The following is a 19,764-nucleotide window of genomic DNA, read 5'->3' as shown; positions in this document are numbered from 1 at the left end:
TCATCCATGCTTACTATTTGACTAAAGAACTCTTTGTTACCTGATGCAAACGTCTTCCTTTCACCTTACTTCAAAAACAGATTTTTGTTCCCAAAACTTGCCCCCCACCACCTCCCTCTGGATGTGACATAAGCACTGTGAATGATGCTATCTTTGTGCATTTCCCTGGCTTCCATTAGAATCACCTAAGGTGCTAATTAGAAGGACAGGCATCCCCACTCTAGCCCCCAAGAATCAGCTCTTGTAAGTCTGGGGTGGAGGCCAGGCATCTGCTTCTTGCAGGAGCCACCCAGTCATTCCGATGCATACTAATATTTGAGAACCTCTGACAGAATAATCCCCAGTGTGAACATTCCTAAAATGTTAGGCAGGAGGCTATGAAAAACATATGACTGTTTTGTTGATATTTGTAAATTCAATTCCCCCAAATAGATGTGACCTTAGCCAGACCTAGCAGAGTACTTATCTAATCAATCTTTCTTTTAGGAAGTTAACTCTCGGGACATACAACTAGTTTACTATGAAACATCTTGGGGAGAAATGTGTCGATTGTCACCTGCTAGCCTTCTCTCACATATAACAAAAGACCTACTGTAAGCAAAAGAAAATGTACACTTTCTGCTAAGACTAGGGGCTGAATTCCACCATCAGAGAACATCTCCTGTGAAGTCATTTTAAGAAAGGGAACAGCAAGGCCAGAAGGGAGAGGGACCAGTGTCTCACTATAAATGGACTGAATCAAAGCCCAGTTCACTCTGAGAACCTCAGTCTGGTTATTCTTCTGGAAATAGTCTGTAAAGCTTCATCATTTCGTTCAGTGTCACGATGTTGTGTGCTATGGTTTCCTGGAGTCAAAAAGTAGCTTCAGCTGATTTGCAAGGGGCAATTTTCTCCTTGCCTTGCAGGGTATCAGTCTTCTTATTCACAAAGCGGTGCTGTCTCAGAAAGCTTGAAGTCACTGGGGAGTTCGCAAGCCAATGTGACTTCCAGAGCTGGGCACACAGACACATGGGTAAAGCATTGCCGATGTGGGCAGGGTCAGCCTGCTTGGGCCAGGTTGGCAGGCAGGGCACTGGGGCTTCTGAAAGCCCTGGAAGCTTCTCTGTGCTCCCTGAACTTACCATTCGCACCCCCACAGCTCCCAGTCTGCCCCTGAGATGTTGGGGTCTAAAGCAAGAGCACAATGAGAGGCCTGTTTACTGTAGATTTAAATATTTAAAATTCCGAAGTCAAGCCAAGAAACTGTTAAATAAAACACAATTTATCTTGCTATCTTGACAAATATACCTTCCTAACGACCTAGAATCCCTGGAAATCTGAAGTTAGGACTCTCAGACTCCTCCACATTCCTGCTGGAACATGGCAGCTGGGGCAAAGCTCCTCCTGGCCCTCCGCCCATGGCTGCCTCCCTGCTCCTCCGGCTTAGCTGTCCTGCACCTCGAGGGGTCTCGTGTGCACATGCATAATAACCCAGCCTGCCTACATGTGCAGACCCACCCCATAAACACCTTAAAAACAGCCAAGGCCACCCTTTGGGGTCAGGGTGCACACCCCAAGGGCTATTCCTCCCACAGGAGGACAGACAAGCCAGGAAAGAGCCCACCAACACTGGATATGTCAGGTATCCAGGGTGTGGTCTAGAGGCAGGGCTCACAGGTTCTGGGTGGATGCAGCTCTTAGCTGTAGACTCCTTGTTCTTTGGGGAGACAGCCAAAACACAGCCCCCTAATTTGTGGGGCCCTGGACAAAACGGTGTAAGGGTGAGCCTTATGAGCCTTACTTCTCAGAAATGAGACAGGAAACAGGCTCCTACCCGGCTGGTCATCACTCAACTTGGCTGAGGAGGTCAACCTTGTGAATAAGAACAGAACCTTTCACTGAGGCAGTGTGCCTCCAAGATGTGAGGGCCACCATTCCTGCATGATCTGGAGCTTTTCTACACTTTCTGATGCTTAGGTTCTTTGAGTTTCTTTCTCACATCTGTAAATGGTGGGAATAATCCCCCCTTTTCATTATTCAGACTAAAGAATATAATGAGACACTTTTAGCACAATGTCTGGCATTGAAGCTACAAACATCAGTAGCTTTAAAAAAAAAAAGTAGGTGGTGAAGTCTCCATCAGGGCAGAGCGTAATGCTCTGGAAAGAGTCTGTCCCTGGGGAACCATCGCCTGCCAGGAGAAGAGGGCTGCTGAGGCAGACAAGTCTCCTAGACTTCTCTTTCCCCAGGCATGGGGCCTTGTGCGCAGGTGTCTGAAAGGTCCTGCATGTCTTCATTTGCTGGGGAAAAGAAGCAGCAAAAAGGGCTACCAGTAGGTGATCCCTGTGAGAGCTGGAGCCTTGTCCTGCTGGGAAACCTGGGAGTGGGCTGGTGCACACACCTCAGAGCTTTCCTGCTGGAGGGCCAAGTGAGCTGAGGTTATCACTGGCTGATGCCTTGGCACTTCCGACCTGCCCTGAGCACAGAGGGACCAGTGCATGCAGTTGGACATCAGGATGGCGTGTGGTGAGGGAAGTCGGGGGTACAAGGGGAGGCACTGGCAGCATCGGCTACTCCATTGTATTGTAACAGAGATCCAGCCATCTGAGAAGAAACTTCCCCTTCTGGTAAGGGAAAACACCTTTAACTCTCAGCTAGCTTGTTGGTCTATAAGCGGAACAACTTCCTTGCCCTTCTGTGATGTTTAGAGGCCAGCTGACAGTCTTGATGAAGGGAGAGAGGAGCACTTTACTGCAATGTCCTCCTGAATTAAGTCCCTGGGGTATTTCCTGGGTGCTGAGGGAACACAGGGCACGTGAGTTACAACCTCAGACTCTATCATTGCCTGGCCTTGAAGCTCTCTGATCCTTAGTCATGAATGTGAGGAAAGTACAGTTGACCTTTGAACAGCATGGATTTGAACTGCATGGGCACATTTATAAAAGGATTTCTTTAATTTTATTATGTTATGTTAGTCACCATACAGTACTTCATTAGTTTTTGATGTAGTGTTCCATGATTCATTGTTTGCGTATAACACCCAGTGATCATTGCAATACATACCCTCCTTAATAACCATCACCCTGTTACCTCCGCCCCCCATCCCCTTCCCTCTGAAACCCTCAGTTTGTTTCCCGTGGTCCATAGTCTCTCATGGTTCGTCTCCCCCTCTGATTTCCCCCTCTTCATTTTTCCCTTCCTTCTCCTAATGTCCTCCCTGCTATTTCTTATGTTCCGCATATAAGTGAAACCATATGATTGTTGTCTTTCTCTGCTTGAGTCATTTCACTTAGCATAATCCCCTCCAGTTCAACCCATGCCGATGCAAATGGTGGGTATTCATCCTTTCTGATGGCTGAGTAATAGTCCATTGCACATATGGACCACATCTTCTTTATCCATTCATCTGTTGAAGGGCATCTCATCTCCTTCCACAGTTTGGCTGTTGTGGACATTGCTTCTATGAACATTGGGGTGCATGTGGCCCTCCTTTCCACTATATCTGTATTTTTGGAGTAAATGCCTAATAGTGTGATTGCTGGGTCTTAGGCTAGCTCTATTTTTAACTTTTTGAGGAACCTCCATACTGTTTTCCAGAGTGGCTGCACCAGCTTGCATTTTCACCAACAGTGTCAGAGGGTTCCTCTTTCTCTACATCCTCTCCAACATTTCTTGTTTCCTGCCTTGTCAATTTTTGCCATTCTAACTGGTGTAAGGTGGTATCTTACTGTGGTTTTGATTTGAATTTCCTTGATGGCTAATGATGTTGAACATTTTGTCATGTCTGTTAACCATGCATATGTCTTCTTTGGAGAAGTGTCTTTTCATGTCTTCTGCCCATTTTTTTACTTGATTATTTGTTTTTTGGGTGTTGAGTTTGAGAAGTTTCAGACTTCTGAACTCCAACACTATAAGATAAAATATCTGTGTTATCTTGAACCACTAAGTTGATGCTAATTTGTTACAGTAGCCATAGGGAGCTAATACAATGGTCTTTCCTTTAAAGATACCAGAATAATGGAAACTGTGTCCAGACCCCCTCTTTAAAGCCAACCAAACACAATAAGAAAGATGAACAGCTGAAAACTTCATCGCCGAAGAAACTAAAGTACAAAGAACTCCAAAGCACAAGGTTGGAGACTAAATCACCAGCTATTAAATTCAATGAAAGACTGTGTGTGTGTGCCAAAGGGAAGAGGTAAGCAAACAAAAACACCACTTTTTTTAAGATAAAGAAGGATGACTACGATTAAAATAACATGAGTATTATCCAACTTATGCTGACCGCACATGTCTGTATGTATAGATACCTAAACAGATTATGAAGGGGAGGCCACTAAATTATTAATAGTGTCATCTCAGAGTAATGGAACTTGGCATGATTTTTACTTAATTTAAAAAACATTTTTTTTACTTTATTCTTCATTTTAAATTATCATCTGTAGTTTTTACCTACCAAAAAAAAAAAAAAAACCCAAAACCCAACAAAACTATTTTTATAACAAGGAAATAAGGGAAGCACAAAGCACAAAAGTGGAAATGAGAAGAAGAACTGACACTAAAACCAGATTTAAAAAAAGTAATTTTGAAAGATATTTTGTTTAAAACCATGTAAGTAAAATAGAATGGATGTTACCCTGGAAACATTCACTATCTGTATTTTTCCTTATCTAGGAAAAAATACTTGTGACTTCAGAAGAAATAGAATATTGACCAGGGTACTGGCTTTCTGTACTGTTCTAGCCCCGCCAGAGTGGGGCTGTCTCCACCTCCAAGGGATCTGTGGGAAAAGGGCCCTGGGGTCTGAGGGCAATTCTCAGAGAGGTGGCAACTGTGAGCCCTTAACAACCTGCACTCCCAGCAGCTGGCAGATAAGCACACCCAGCTTGAACACAGATCTCAACTGGGAGGCTCAGGAGTGGGCTCCACCAGCATCTCTTACCAAGTCAAAAGAGAAAAGACATACAATCATTCCCCATAGAGGTCAGCAAGACATTTGATGAAATTCAACAAATTTCTGATTTTAAAAATCAATTGAGGGCACCTGGGTGGCTCAGTTGGTTAGGCGACGGCCTTCAGCTCAGGTCATGGTCACAGGGGTCCTGGGATTGAGTCCCACCTTGAGCTCCCCCTGCTCTGAGGGAGCCTGCTTCTCCCTCTCCCTCTGCCTGCCACTCCTCTTGCTTGCGCTTTCTCTCTCTGTCAAATAAATAAATAAAATCTTTTTAAAAAAATCAACTGAATAGAAATAGATATTTTCTTTTACAACATGATAAAACTGTTTGTTTATCTAACATGATTTAACTGTTTGTTAAAATGCATGTTTCAATTTTTGCCATTCTAACTGGCATAAGGTGGTATCTTAGAATGGCAAAAATTGACACGGCAAGAAGCAACAATTGTTGGAGAGGATGTGGAGAAAGGGGATCCCTCCTACATTGTTGGTGGGAATGCAAGTTGGTACAGCCACTCTGGAAAACAGTGTGGAGGTCCCTTAAAAAGTTAAAAATTGAGCTACCCTATGACCCAGCCATTGCACTACTGGGTGTTTACCCCAAAGATACACACATAGTGAAGAGAAGGGCCATATGCACCCCAATGTTCATAGCAGCATTGTCCACAATAGCTAAATCGTGGAAGGAGCCAAGATGCCCTTCAACAGATGACTGGATTAAGAAGACGTGGTCCATATATACAATGGAATATTACTCAGCTATCAGAAAGAACAAATTCTCAACATTTGCTGCAACATGGACGACACTGGACGAGATAATGCTAAGTGAAATAAGTCAAGCAGAGAAAGACAATTATCATATGGTTTCTCTCGTCTATGGAACATAAGAAGTAGGAAGATTGGTAGGAGAAGAAAGGGAAGAAGAAAGGGGGGGTAAACAGAAGGAGGAACGAAGCATGAGAGACTATGGACTCTGAGAAACAAACTGAGGGCTTCAGAGGGGAGGAAGATGGGGGAATGGGTTAGGCTGGTGATGGGTAGTAAGGAGGGCATGTATTGCATGGTGCACTGGGTGTTATACACAACTAATGAATCATGGAAATTTACATCAAAAACCAGGGATGTACTGTATAGTGACTAACATAATATAATAAAAAAGTATTATTATAAAAAAAAAAGTATGTTTCGTGGTGAAATGCTAGTAACATTCCCATAAAAGCCTCAAACAAAGATGTCAACTAATGCCACATCATAGAATATATTCTTGAGGTGTTATTTAGTGCAATTAATCATAGGAGAAATATTGAGTTCAAAAATATGAGAGGGGGTGAATTATTATGTTTGCAGACAGAATGTATTCTATATGAAAGAATAAAGAGAACTGAAAAATTATTCTAAATAATGGACAGTTCAGTCAAGTGCTTGGCTACAAGTTTAATTTGCAAAAATCAATGACTTTATAAAAACAGAAACCAGACAATAAAATGGGAAAAAATATTCCATTTATAATAATAAAAAAAGATTTAAAAAACACCGAAGAAGAAAAAATATTCCTCTTGACAAAAACTTAAAACACCAAAGAGAAAAAAAAATTAAGGCTAAGGCTACATGGGAAGATATTCTCTCTTCTGGAATTGAAAATCCTCACATGATCGACTCGAACCTCTTCTCCAATTGATCCATATGTTTATGGTTGTCTACATAAAAATAGATAATTTAGTTTCAACTAGATAAGCTGGTTTTTATCTGTAGGGAGTTCCTACAAAAAAGGAAGAGTGAGGGAAATAAAAGTATCAAGAGGAGATTCAGGGGCATAAAATTCAGATTGAAGTGTCACAGACTGCAGAGGTGTAAATGACGTGGTGGTTTGATGTATGAGTAGACACAGGAGCCATTGAAGAGCACTGAGTGCAGAGGATACCTGAATAATATCAGAACTTCATTTATAATAAAATGGCATTTCAAATACATACAGCAGGAAGATTTGGTCAGTAAATGAAATTAGGCAAATAGATAACCATCTGGAATAACATTAAATGAAATCTCTTAACTTTCCCCGTCGATCAAAATATACTCCAGATGTAACAAAAAATGTTAAGTGTAACGTCAAACCGTGAAGCCACTAGAACAGGCAAACATTCTTTTGTAGGTGTGGGATAGGAAAAGCTCTGTCCACGCAAAATACAAATTCGGAAGTCAGGAAGGACATAGGTAAAAAATTTAATTAGATAAAAATAGAGTTCTCTGGAAATTAAAAAAAAAATACCATAAATGAAGTCAAAAGGCCAATTGCAAACTGAGAGAAAAAATGCACACACGTGCAAACACACACAACTCAGAAAGGGTTAACTTTAGAGCTATGTATTACATTTCAGGGAAAAAACTCACCAAAATCTTAATAGGAAAATAAACTCCCTCCATCTACACCCCCCCCCCACAGAGAAAGCAGTTCTCAGGGTCTGGTTAATGGCATGAGCTATGACTAGATTATTGAACACAGACTTGAGAAAAAGTGCCAGAGCCGTAGGAGATGATAAGGGACGATCTCCAAGACATATTTCTAAGTGACAAAGTGTGCACACGACAGGACTGCACATATATGGATATGTTTATATTTGAAGAGAAAACTATGGAAGGATGTACTGGGAATTCTCCCTACTGGGAGCCTCTGGGAGGAAGCCTGGAGCTCTGGAAAAGGAAGGGAACTAATTTCATTGTATTTTTGTAAATACGGCTGGAATTTCAAATCACATACAAACGTTCACATCCAATTTTTAAACTTGGTAATTTTTCAGAAAGTCTGTGGGAAATAAGTGGCCACTGGCAGTTGCCCCAAGTTGACAACACGACCCATGCCGTCAAAGGAGGGTGGTCCCTGAAGGAGCCCAGTGTGAGCTGGTGAGGCCAAAGGAGGCCCTCCCATCCAACTGGAGCCATGCTGGCAAGCGCCTCTGGAAGCCCCTCCAGATCTCTGTCCTCTGAGCCACGTCAGAGCAAGCTCACAGGAAACTGAGTCACTGGTTCCTCTCCACAGACCTGGCCTTGGGGGCAGCTTCTGGAAATCCAGCCATGTGCATTAACCTTCCTGCTAGTAAGGTCCCAGGTGGGTGAGCAGCTTCCAGGAAGGAAAGAAAATGGCAGGAGCAGCCCCCTAGCAGGTGAAGGACTCATGGTGGACACACAGGGCAGCCTGTTAGCTGTGTCCTGAGCAGGGGGTGAGCCCGGCACATCCGAGTGCCAGCCCCACTCTCAGGACTAAAGTGCGGTGTCTGCCTGGGACCTCGCTCTGTTCTTCACCAGAAACCTGGAGCGCACAGTGCCCTGGTCAGGCACCTGAGTGAAAAGAATGTAAGTTAGTCTATCTGGTTCTACCCCCGCTTTTACTCCGAAGATGGGGCCTTGCTTCTAAATCTGTAGATACTGTTTCTCGTCCTGAAGAAGACAGGTGTCTAAACATAGCCTTTTTCTTGGTCAAAACCACATTATCCTTTAAAACCTAGCTCAGATCTAAGGTCCCAAGACTTTTCTTGACATGTCTCCTTCCTATCTTCTCCCTGATTCTAGTTATATTGAAGTCAGGGGTAAGAGGAGGGCCTCTGGGGAGTTTTAAAGACATCATGGCTCAGACATAAGCAGATACAGGGGTGGTCCCATGCAAAATGAGGAAGGAGCCAAAAGGTGTGCCACTTACCTGTCCTCTGCCTTCTGCTGGGAGGAAAGGCCCCTGCAGCTCAGAGCATCCAGGGAGTTGGTAACTTTCTAAGGAGGGCCCAGTAGAAAGATGAGTGCCGAGCAGCATGCCACTATGGTGATGCCTTTCAATTAATTCAGAGGGAGGATTCAGAGTGGTGGAACTTCGCCTAGGTTAAGCATGTACAACAAAATCCAGAAGCCACCCAAATCTCGTCAATAGCAGAACAGATTGAAAAATTGCAGCATATTCACCCAGGGGGACACTTAACAAGGAAATGAAGACAAGCCTTCTACAACCACATGTGGTGCGGTGGAATCTCACCAAAAACGTTGGGCAAAAGAAGCCAGAAGAAAAGGAGCATACCCCAACATGCCTCCATAGATGAAATTGTCCCAACTGATCATCTACGCTGTCAGGGTCAAGAGAGATCACCCTTGAGGATGACAGTGTTTGAAGCGGTGCCAGGGATCCCAGGGCATGGGGATGTTCTTTTTCTTGACCTGGGAGTGGGTTTGGTAAGTGAGTCCAGCTGCTGAAAACCCATCAGGCTGCTGAGTTATGATACGTGCTCTTTCCTACAGGTAAATTATGCTTCAAGGAGAAGAGGTGTAATGCATGAAGGAAGCACCTCACCCATTCTATCCCCCACCCACAACTGCAAAATTCACCCAGCACTCCTCTGAGTGGGGGTTGGCACTGTGGATAGGAAAAACGGTGCTGATGTCATAGGCTTTCCTTGTTATTTTAGCTCGCCTTTCATTATTTTTTGTTCTTGCTTTAAATGAGCTTTTTTTTTTTTAAACTTCCTTCCTGGCATTTGAGTCATTTCCCAAGGTTTTGTCTGCTTCAGATAAGGAACTTACTACCCAAGATGGATTGCAAGTTCTACACTTTGTTTCTCCAGGGGCCTTCTACCCAGATATAGGCATGAGTTTGGGAGAAAATTAGGTACGAAATCAACAAGTGCAGTTTGCAGCAGGTCAGGATTCTGTGTATGATCAACTTCACTGAATCTTCTAATGTAGACAAAGAGTCGTGCTGTGTAGAGATGAAAGCTCACTTTTCATGACATGAAGGACCCTGTGATTCAGGGAAGTTACTTTCAATCAGCCCGCCATTTTCCAGAAATCCCAAGGGAGACATGAGTGCTTGGAGCTCCCACACCTGGCAAGGGTTGGACCTGGAAGAAGTTCTGGGTTTCTTGCCCCAGTAGTGTCTTCCTTTCCTGATCCACAATCCCAGTATCAGCCTGGAAAGAATCAGCATGAATGACTATATCTTCTGGCATGATGAGAAAAATCTTATGAGCTGGCATGATGGAGAAAATGAGACAGTTACTCCTTTACCATCAGTTATTTGCTGATGGATAAAACAACACACCTCATTCCTAGCATTTCCCCACCCTAGTCTAAGGATTCCTGACAGTGTGGGATGTCCAAGCTGGCCTTCAATTTCCCTTCCCTGGCCCCCTGACCCTTGTCTGGCCATCTACTGCCCCAGACTTCCCTTCCTGTGATAGAGGTCCACTCCTGACCTCGTTAAGAGTTACCCACGCCCCACTGGTGGTGGATATCCTGTGTGAATTGCAAAAATGTCATATAGATGTAAGAGGTTGGTATGGTGGGTGTCAGCAAACCATGGTCTGTGGACCAAATCCTGCCTGTTTTTATAAATAAAGTTTTATTGGAATACAGCCATGCCCATTTGCTTACATATTGTAAACTGCTTTTGAGCTACAAAGGCAGAGCCAAGCAGTTGTAAGAGTCCGCATGGCCTGCAAAGCTAAAAATTTTCATCATCTGGTCCTTTATAAGAAACATAGGTGACCCTCGATATTATGATGATAGATGAGTTATTTGTTTGTATTGTGTTAACATTTTACCAGAACCTTATGGAAATAATGGCTGCAGAGGTGTGGCTGTGTTGTGTGGTTGTGTTGACAGTTGGGGCATCCTCATCGAATAATGGAGGTGACATTGCTCACTGGCCCTTCTGTGGCCTCGCAGACACGTTTGATGGCTTCCTGCACTTCCCATATATGGGGCTGGTCCCCTTCCTTCCCAGGGCTGTAGCTTTGGTGCTACCACAAAGCTTTGGGGCACCAGGGTACTAACTCTGGCCTTGGTTCGGAGATAGCAGTGGATGCTGGCGGGCCTGTGTGAATGGGTTTGGCGTCCCTGCAGCCAAGAAGTGATGGAGCAACTTCCACCTAGGTTTTATGTGTGTGTGAATAAATGTGTACCCAAGACCAGCTCCTTTTAAAATTTTTTTTTAAGTTTTTATTTTGAGATCCTTGTATATTGACATACAATTTGTAAGAAATAGCATGGAGAGATCCCATGTTTCTTTCACTCAGCCTTCCCAATGGTAACATCTTGGAGAACTATAATACAACATCACAACTGGGAAACTGACAGTGATGCAGTCAAGACACAGAGCATTTCCATCACAAGGACATCTCCTTGTCCTTTTCTAACCACATCCATTTGCCTCCCACCCTCACCTCAACCCTGGCAACCAAAATTTTGTCTCTTGTTGCTAAAATTTCATCATTTCAAAATTACTGTATACATGGAACTATACAGCATGTGACCTTGGGGACTGGCTTTTCTCCTTCAGCATTATTATCTGGAGGTTGACATGTGTGCCAGCAGTTCTTACCTTGTTATTACTGAGTTGTATTCATGGTATCGATGGACCATAGTTTATTTAACCATGCACTAGTCGAAGGACATTTGGGTTCTTACTGGTTTGGGACTATTATGAATAAATCTGCTATAAACATGTGTGTACTGGTTATTGTGTGAATATGGAATTAATACAGCAGAGTCTCAGACAGGCAGAAGGGCTCTGGCTGTGGATGCCCTTTCCCGATAGTCTCCATGGACCCATGGATCATCAGGTTGAAATGGATAATAAACCACCCTGATGGATGTTTACCTGAGTGCCACCCTCCTGCCACTCTCAGGTTTATGTTAGAATTTTGCGTCTCCATGACTTCTGGACCCACCATCACCCCTGGCCTCACCATCACTTACAGCTCTTCCTTCATTTCTGGTTGTACCATCACTCCTGGTCCCCAGATCCCATTATCACTCCTGGTCCCATCATCACCCCTGGTCTCACCATCACTCCTGCTCCCATCATCATTCTTGGGTCCTCTGTTATTCTCAGTTCCTCCATCACTCTTGGTTCCTCCACCACTCCTGGTCCCAACATCACTCCTGGTCTTATTATCATTCCTGAGTGCATCATTACACCTGGTGCCATCATCACTCCTGGCTCCTTGGTCACTCTTGGGTGCATCATCACCCCTGGCTGCATCATTACTTTTACTCCTTCATCTATCTTGGATCCTCCATTGTTTCTGATTTCCAGCTCCTCCAAGTTGATCTTGGGTGCAGCATTCCAGTTCAGAGAGGATTGCCATTACTCATCTCAACATGTGATCCTGGGAGGACCTCCCTTGCAGGTGAGTAAGAGGATTAATGAGACAAAGTGTAAGAAAGTCCTTTGAACTTCCAGTTATCATAGATGTGTGCTCTGCTCAGATGTCCTGTGGCTCAGCCTAAGGGCCCTGTGCATGACAGTGCACACACGTATCCAGGCAAATGTTAGCTGGTAGTAAAGACATTTCCACTGGAGCTACAGTTATGTTCTTCTCTGAAGGGGAGACCACAGTTTTGTTCAGTGAGTGTATGTTGAATACTTGGACTCTTCCAGCCTTATGTTTCTCAATGTTGTGTGGGTGGGTCTGGGTGAGAGAGAGAGAGAGAGAGAGAGAGAGAGAGAGAGAGTGCATGTGGAAGAAAGAGAGGGAGAGAGACAGGGGGGACCCCCAGCCCAGGCCGATTGGCCCAGTGAGTCCGATTTACTTGGCCCAGCCTGGGGTTTGGCACTGCAGGTTGTCACACTCCCATGGTGATAATCATGAATGACTGAAAATGAGCATCATGTCCAGTGTCACCACAGGAGCCATGAAAAGTGCTTTCCAGTCCCTAGTCTTCCTCCTGGTGCAGATTCATTGATAGCCTTAGGGATGCACTTTGTCTCTGCCCTGCCCTTCCCGCTTTTGAAGGTAAGGCTATTCAAGCTGAACACGTCACATCAGAGCGACTTTGCTCCAAATGGGGATGCCTTAAAGGATGATGAAAACTGAGCATGACCAGATTGTTTTCCTCTTGCTGTTCCTTCTTCTGCATTTGTTCTAATCATCACCTTTGTGTTGATGTCATTCCTTTAAAAATATTTCATAGTGTATTTCAGACAGTGGGCTTTAATGTTTTACAAAAAGACACATAAGAGAAGGAAAGTCAAGAAGGAACACTTAAGTGGTGGGCCCTGAAAATAATATCTCAATGTCAACCCTACTTGAGAAATCTAAGAACCCTGTTGTTAACAAAAGAAGGAAAGCATAATGGGATCCTTGATGTGTCCTCCAGGATTCACATAGCCATGCCCACAGGATGGTGGAGATGGAGAAAGCATGCTTGACACAAACAGAAGGGGTCTGGTGAGCAATGGAGAAAGCCAGTGTAAGGCAGGCATGAATTCTTTTTCATTCCCTTTCACGAATGGAGGGACTGCAATCAGAAGGGGCCAGGGACCAGCCCAGCAAACCCTCCTCCATTGTTTTTAAGTTTGAACATTCCTCTTTCTGAAATGTAAATACCTCAGACAAGCTGGCAATGTGCATCCTAAATGTCCATTGGATTTCCCAGCTGAACAGGCCATCCCCTGCTTGATCTTCCTTCCTTCCACACTGACCCTGGGGATTTGTCAGTTCATTCAACAAATAGTTACTGATCACGTCTCCTTGTAGCAGGCACCAGAGACCAGTGATGACAAGAAAGACAAGTTTCCAGCTCTGATGGGTTTACAGTTACTGGCGGGAGACACCGTGTCCCCCATGCCTAAGTGAAGTTACAAATGTATGAGGTTCCAGGAAGAAGAGGTGCAATGTGGGGAGGCTTGCTCTGAAAGCAAATAACAGGGAGTTTGGATCTACTCTGGGAAGATGGGCACAGCTTCACCAACACCTAAAGAAGTTACAAGGGTTAACTAGTTACCTAGTTTATGTATGTGTGGGCATGTCTATATGTGTATCGGAGTATGTGTATGTGTGTGTATGTGTGTGTATAGGAGTGTGTGTGTGCAAGTGTGTCTATAGGCATGTGTGTATTGTGAGTAGGCGTGTGTGTATATGTGTGCATAAGAGTGTGTATGTGCATAGGCGTGTGTGTATATAGGAATGTGTCTGTATAAATGTGTGTATAGGAGTGCATATTTGTGTGTGTGTATAGAAATGTATGTAGGTGTGTTTGTAAGTGCATGTATAGGAGAATGTGTATGTGAACATGTGTAAGTGTGTATAGGTGTGTGGGTATGTGTATATAGGGGCGAATGCATGTATAGGAGTGTATGTGCAGGTGCGCATGTATGTATGTGTAGGTGTGTGTAGGTATGGTATAGGAGGGTGTGTAGGTGTGCATGCATATATGTGTGTAGATGTGTGTGGGTATGTGTATAGGAGTGTGCGTAAGCATGTTGTAGATGTGTGGGTGTGTATAGGAATCTGTAAGCGTGTATATGAGTGTGCAGGTGTATGCACATGTATGTGTATAGGCGTGTTTATAGGTATAGTATAGGAGTGTGGGGGCACGCGTGTAAGCGTGTATGGATGTGTGCATGTATGAGTGTGTGTGTGTAAGCAAGCCAGTGTATATAGCTTGCAAATGCCCTGTGGGAGGGCCCTGCAGCCCACAGGGCTGCAGCTGGAGAACGCAGAGATGGGAATAGAAAGGAGAAAAGTACCAGACCTAACCAGACCATGTTAGGATTTTGGTTTTTCTCCCAAGAGCAGTGGGAAGCCTCAGCAGCATTTCATTGTGGCATATGTGTGTGGCAGGGGAAGAAAGGACCAAGTTCACAGTTTAAAGTGATTTCACCTTCCAGCACAAGAGTGAGAGGCAGGAGCCAAAGCAGGCGTCCCACCAGGAGCCCAGTGCAGAGGTCCCTCCGAGCAGTGGTGGATAGGCAGCACAGGAAGTGACAGGGGAGGGAGAAGAAGGCCAATTTGGGCTCAATGACATCTGTAAGAGGCCAGGGGAGGTGGGAGGTAAGGATGCTCCCTGCATGTCCTGTGTAACTGTGCTTCATGGGGACAAGCAGAAAGAGAACATGACTTTGCTCTTGGTGACTTGGAGCAGTCCAGGTGAGAAGTAAGTAGCTGGGTCAATAATGGGAGTGTTTGGGTGTGGGTGAGGTCATGCAGGGGAGAGCGAAACATGGAGGGACAAGGACCCAGGAGGATGGCCACCACGGGAAGAATCTTAGAGGATGTGGACTACCTGATGTCCTTGTCAAGAGGATTCCGGAAGGAAAATCAGAAGGTCTAGTAACTGTGGACTGACATGGGTTTGTGGTCACCCATAGAGTTCCGACCTTTGTGAGAGCAGCTTCAGGACATCAAAGAGGCAGAAAAGAGAGAAGAGAGAAGGGTGGGAAGGCAGAGGTGACAGGCACCACTGTGAGGAGCATGGTGGTGGCAGGAGACGAGAATGGCATTGGCTAGGGCAGGGATGCACTGTCCTGCAGGCACATTTTCACAGCAAGTCCCAGGCAGGTGCAAGGACCTGGTGAAGCCAGCCTTGACTGCTGCTGACTCAGCCTTCCCAGGCAGAGCAGGGCGTTCCATGGAGCTGAGATGTCTACTATCACTCTGCGTCTTTACAAATCAGTTTGCTGCATTACAGGGAGAAAAAATCAACAGTAAACCTCCATCAGAGCAGGTGACCCACATCCTTTATGACCCTATATTGATCTTTTGAATGATGCAGTTTCCTAATAAAGCAAATTAGTGTCATTCTGCAACCCTACCACCTCTAGCTTGAAATGTTGAGTTGAATGGAAATACATTTGTTGCATTGAATTCTATGGATCCAACTGGTTTTGCAATGTGACAACTGAACTCCAGCAAAGTGGTCACCATTTAAAATTATCATTCGTCTGGGGGGCTCTGAGATGAATCACTAACACACCAGTCACTTCTGCCTTTTCAACACAAGATCTAAAGGAAGCAACACATATTTGCTGAATCCCCCCCTCAGGTGAGGTGCCAGTAGCCCCTGGGCATTCTGTATTTAACTTTTTTAGGAAATCAGGAAGAACTGTCCAGCTTTGTGTGATGTGACATCATTGTGTTTCATCCCAAACAGGCTCCGATCCTGCTTCCCATCATGTTGGAAACTGCGGCAGCCTGGTGTCTCACCTTCCTCTCTGCCACCCACTTAATTCCCCTGCCAAACAGGAAGGTGATGGCAGGTGCAGGCGCCAGGTCTCTGGCCAGCTCAGGCATGTGTGTCACGGCCCCCTCTGTGCCATCCACTGCTCCCTGCTGTCACTCGACCCCAAGGTACGGGCAGGTGGTTGGAGCATGGACAACCAGACCACAGCTGGTCTTTCCAAATGTGTCTTTGCCGGGTGTTCCACGCCACCATCTGGATTATCTGCTGGTATAAGCAGCTGCCTCCCTCACTGTCAGGCCCTGGCAGGGGAGGGCTTACTTTTCATGAGAAATAGCCCAACAAGATGACTTTTCTCTCTTCCAATATGGTTGGGGAAATAGTTTGACTCCTAGAACTGTTGTGTGGGGATGTGCTTTGGCAAACAGACCAAAGCTCTGCAGACCCGGGAAGAATTTGAAAGGCTTCCGGGTTAGCTCTTGTCCCACAGGTTAAAGTCTTTAGGACTCAAAAATCTAGAATGAATGCTTTTGGCTGCAAGTGATAGCCAAAGTATAACTTGTTCAAACAATCAAAAATGCTGATCATTCCATTTAAGAAGTCTCAGGTGGGGTGATTTCAGGTTTGGCTAATGCAGCAATTCTTTGCTGCGTTTGAGGTTCCAGGTTCCTTGTCATCTCTTGTTTTCTGCTTTCCCAGGCATGCCAGCTTGCCCTGACCCCAGAGCCCCGTAAACCAGCACTCGGACAATCATTCAAAAGGACAGGGTGACCATTTTCCCATCTCTGTTTGAGGGCAAGCGCCTAGCACTCTCCCTCACACTGCATGGGCAGCCCGTGTCATGTGTCGACCCAGGTTCTGGTGTTGGCCAGGGGGATGGGCATGTCATCATCAGCTCAGATCTGTCCAGGTTTACCCACTAGACAAAGGAATCTCCTAGCATCTCCTGAAGCTTACTGCCAAAAGATACGCAGCTGAGTTCCTCTCTGGAAAAGTAAGAGAGAGCGCCTGTTAGGCATCAAGGAGTCATAAGATGCTATGAGTAGAAGGACTTCCTACACCCTACTTGAGAGAGAGAAAAAGACACATGAAATTCTAGGTAGAACCCAGGTAACTTCCAGCTGAGGAATGATCCCAGCTTTAGGTGCAAGACAGGTGTGCTACGGGGATGCTATTTAGTGGCGCTGAGGCCCAGAGCTACGAGAGACAGCACAGCAGCCCCTGTGAGCCTGGTGTGGCCACTGATTGCCACGTTGGCATGAGGCCTGCATTGCTACACACTCTGATTTGTCAGGTGCAGCCAGAAATCCAAATCTTTATACAAATCTTACACTTCTTAAATATTGATAATTAATTCAAAATTTTAAGAACACTGTGACTGTAATAAATGTCCAAGAGCTGGACCTAGCCTGGGACCAACAGTTCTCATTCTGGTAACGAGGCTCACGTCTAGAAGTTGTTAGGAGGCTTTGCCATGACTAGTTGTCACCGGCTGGGAGTGGCACCTCCGGCTTGAGAGACACCGAGTATTACAGCACTGTTTTATTCTCCTGGGCCTGGGGATCCGGCCACTTTCTGACTTTTATCTTCTAGAAAGAACTGGGAAAAGGAGATGAGACGAACCAGGATGCTCATAGGAAATAGGCTGGGATGGGTCCTGCCAACAGGAATGTTTCCCTTGCCGTGTTGGAGAAAGGTAGGGCGTGGACCATGTGATTCATAGTTTCAGCTGGAAACTAGACACAATCCAGAACATTTATGGGAAAAGCAGCAGGGTGATGAAACTTCGCCACAGGTGAAATAAAATTAGACAAATGAGCGCAAGCGTGGGCAGCTAACTACGTTATGGGCAGGCACGATGGCAGAATTCTCTGCACACCACGGGCCATCTCTGCTTTGACCCCTGTCAGTTTTAACAGGATTTGGTGCTGGTATTGGGATATCAACCAGGCCTTCTTGTCCAGGACAATGTAGTCGAGGATGGAATGCCTGATTAATAAGGACTTTTCTCTGTCATCATGCCCGGGGTGCCCACCCACACCCACAGCCTCATCATGTCACTGACCTCAATGGCCAGCACCTGCTTGTGTTACCTGGAGGCACCCCCTGGCCACTGAGGCCATGGGACAGCTGTGTCCCTACCCTGTCCTGTTTGCCCTGCTTTCCTCTCCTTACACCCATCCCCTTCCCAAGCAGACACTGAGGGAAACAAAGCAGCTTGTAAAAAGGTCAGTTATTTGTTATGCTTTTTAAAAAGGGATATTAAAAAGCAACCTGGTTTATTTTTAAAATAACTTAGTAGAACTAAATTCACTCAGCTGTTTTTTATGAGATGTGAAAACAGGAGTCTTCTTCATCTGTTTGCCCAGTAAATGCTATGACAGAGGGGACGAATGCGGGCTGACCGCCAGGCACATCTTGCTGGCCTCCTTCATGGTCTGCCCTCTCCTATCCTCACCTCCCCCCACTGTGTGGGAAAAGGTCAGAGTGTCACCGTGGCCTTTTGTAGATGAAAAATAAAGGGCACAGGAGAGTTGCGTCAGTCCCCTGAAGTCAGGGAGCTTGGACCAGGGAGCAGAGTATTCACAGGGTACCTTTATCTAGAATGGGGCTCTGACCTCTCACCTCATACTTAAGGAGGATGGGAAGGAGTCCACGTTTCCACAGAATAGTCTGGGTCAATCAGGAAGACCAGATTCTAGGGAGCCCCCAGGACACTCAGGGAGCTGCATAATCCCTGGCTGTGGAGTAGAACACCCAGCAGTTGACTGCAGGATCTGAATGCTGCACAGCCGGCAGGCTGGCTCCTAGCTCACCTCCAGGAGAGACAAGCGCGGCTCTGCTCCAGAAGCCAGGGGTGCGGAGGAGCAGTTACACCAGAGCCCCCGCCCCTGCCGCCTCCTCTCTCTCCACCCCAGCCAGAGGGGCCTGGGCCCTTGAAGCGAAAGTGCCCTTGAAGAGAAGCAGCCCCCAGCACACATATGGACGTGGCAGGTCCCAGGTGTCCACAGCAGCTTGTGTCCCCAGGGGCAGGAGTGATGATGGATTGGCATAAAGCGCACCCTGGACCACACAGAGTGGAAAACTTTGGATGCTGCCATCCCAGGGCTCTCAGGGCACATGATGTGATCTCAGGTTACAGGGCTGCCTTTGAAAACACACCCACTGCCCTGCTGCCCTACACACATCTGCCCAGGTTCCCGGGTTAGGGACACCTCTGGCCGTGCCCTCCGCGGCGGCTCTTCTCCTGCGCTTCCCCCCCAGGGCCCTTGCAGCAGGCTGTCGGGCGTCCCTGGGTCCGGTGCGGTGCTATGGAGCATGACGCTACCACTGCCGTGTATGCAGAGGCTGCTTCCGAAACCAACTAGAGCAGAAATAATCCTAAAACTGTCACGCAGGGAATGTGAGACTCTATCCATGTGGCTGATGATGGTAATTGTTGGCGAAGCACCGACGGCCCAAAGTCATCTCATTTAATCCACACGCCTCATCATTAAGAAACTGAGGCCCAGAGAGGACAGATAACTGCAAAGTCACATGGTTAGGAAGTGTCACATTTGCTAGCAATCACAGCCAATCATAAGGTGGGAATTATTATTCCTGTATGTACTAAATTGCTTGAGTTTGAGGATGCCAACTGCAGCCAGGCAGCAGCTCTGACCTAGGAAGATAGGGCCCGGCTTTTCTGTGTGCTCCTGGAGCCGGGCATACGGTTCCTGTGCAGCCCATGCTCCCAGCTGCAGAGGATGGTCTGGCACCCGCCTGCCAGGTCCTGGGCACGGGCCTGGACCTACCTGGTACCTGGCAGGTTCTCAATGGATGCTTGAGTCATCTGCTTCTGTAGATCTAGTCTATCCTTCTAGGAAGCCCCCAAGATTCCCCACTCAGCTTTC

Source organism: Ursus americanus, chromosome 22, assembly GCF_024610735.1.
Source record: "Ursus americanus isolate L20-20 chromosome 22, mUrsAme1.1.p, whole genome shotgun sequence".
Lineage (NCBI taxonomy): Eukaryota > Metazoa > Chordata > Mammalia > Carnivora > Ursidae > Ursus > Ursus americanus.
The sequence above is the reverse complement of the archived record's forward strand: the minus strand, read 5'-3'. Positions refer to the sequence as shown.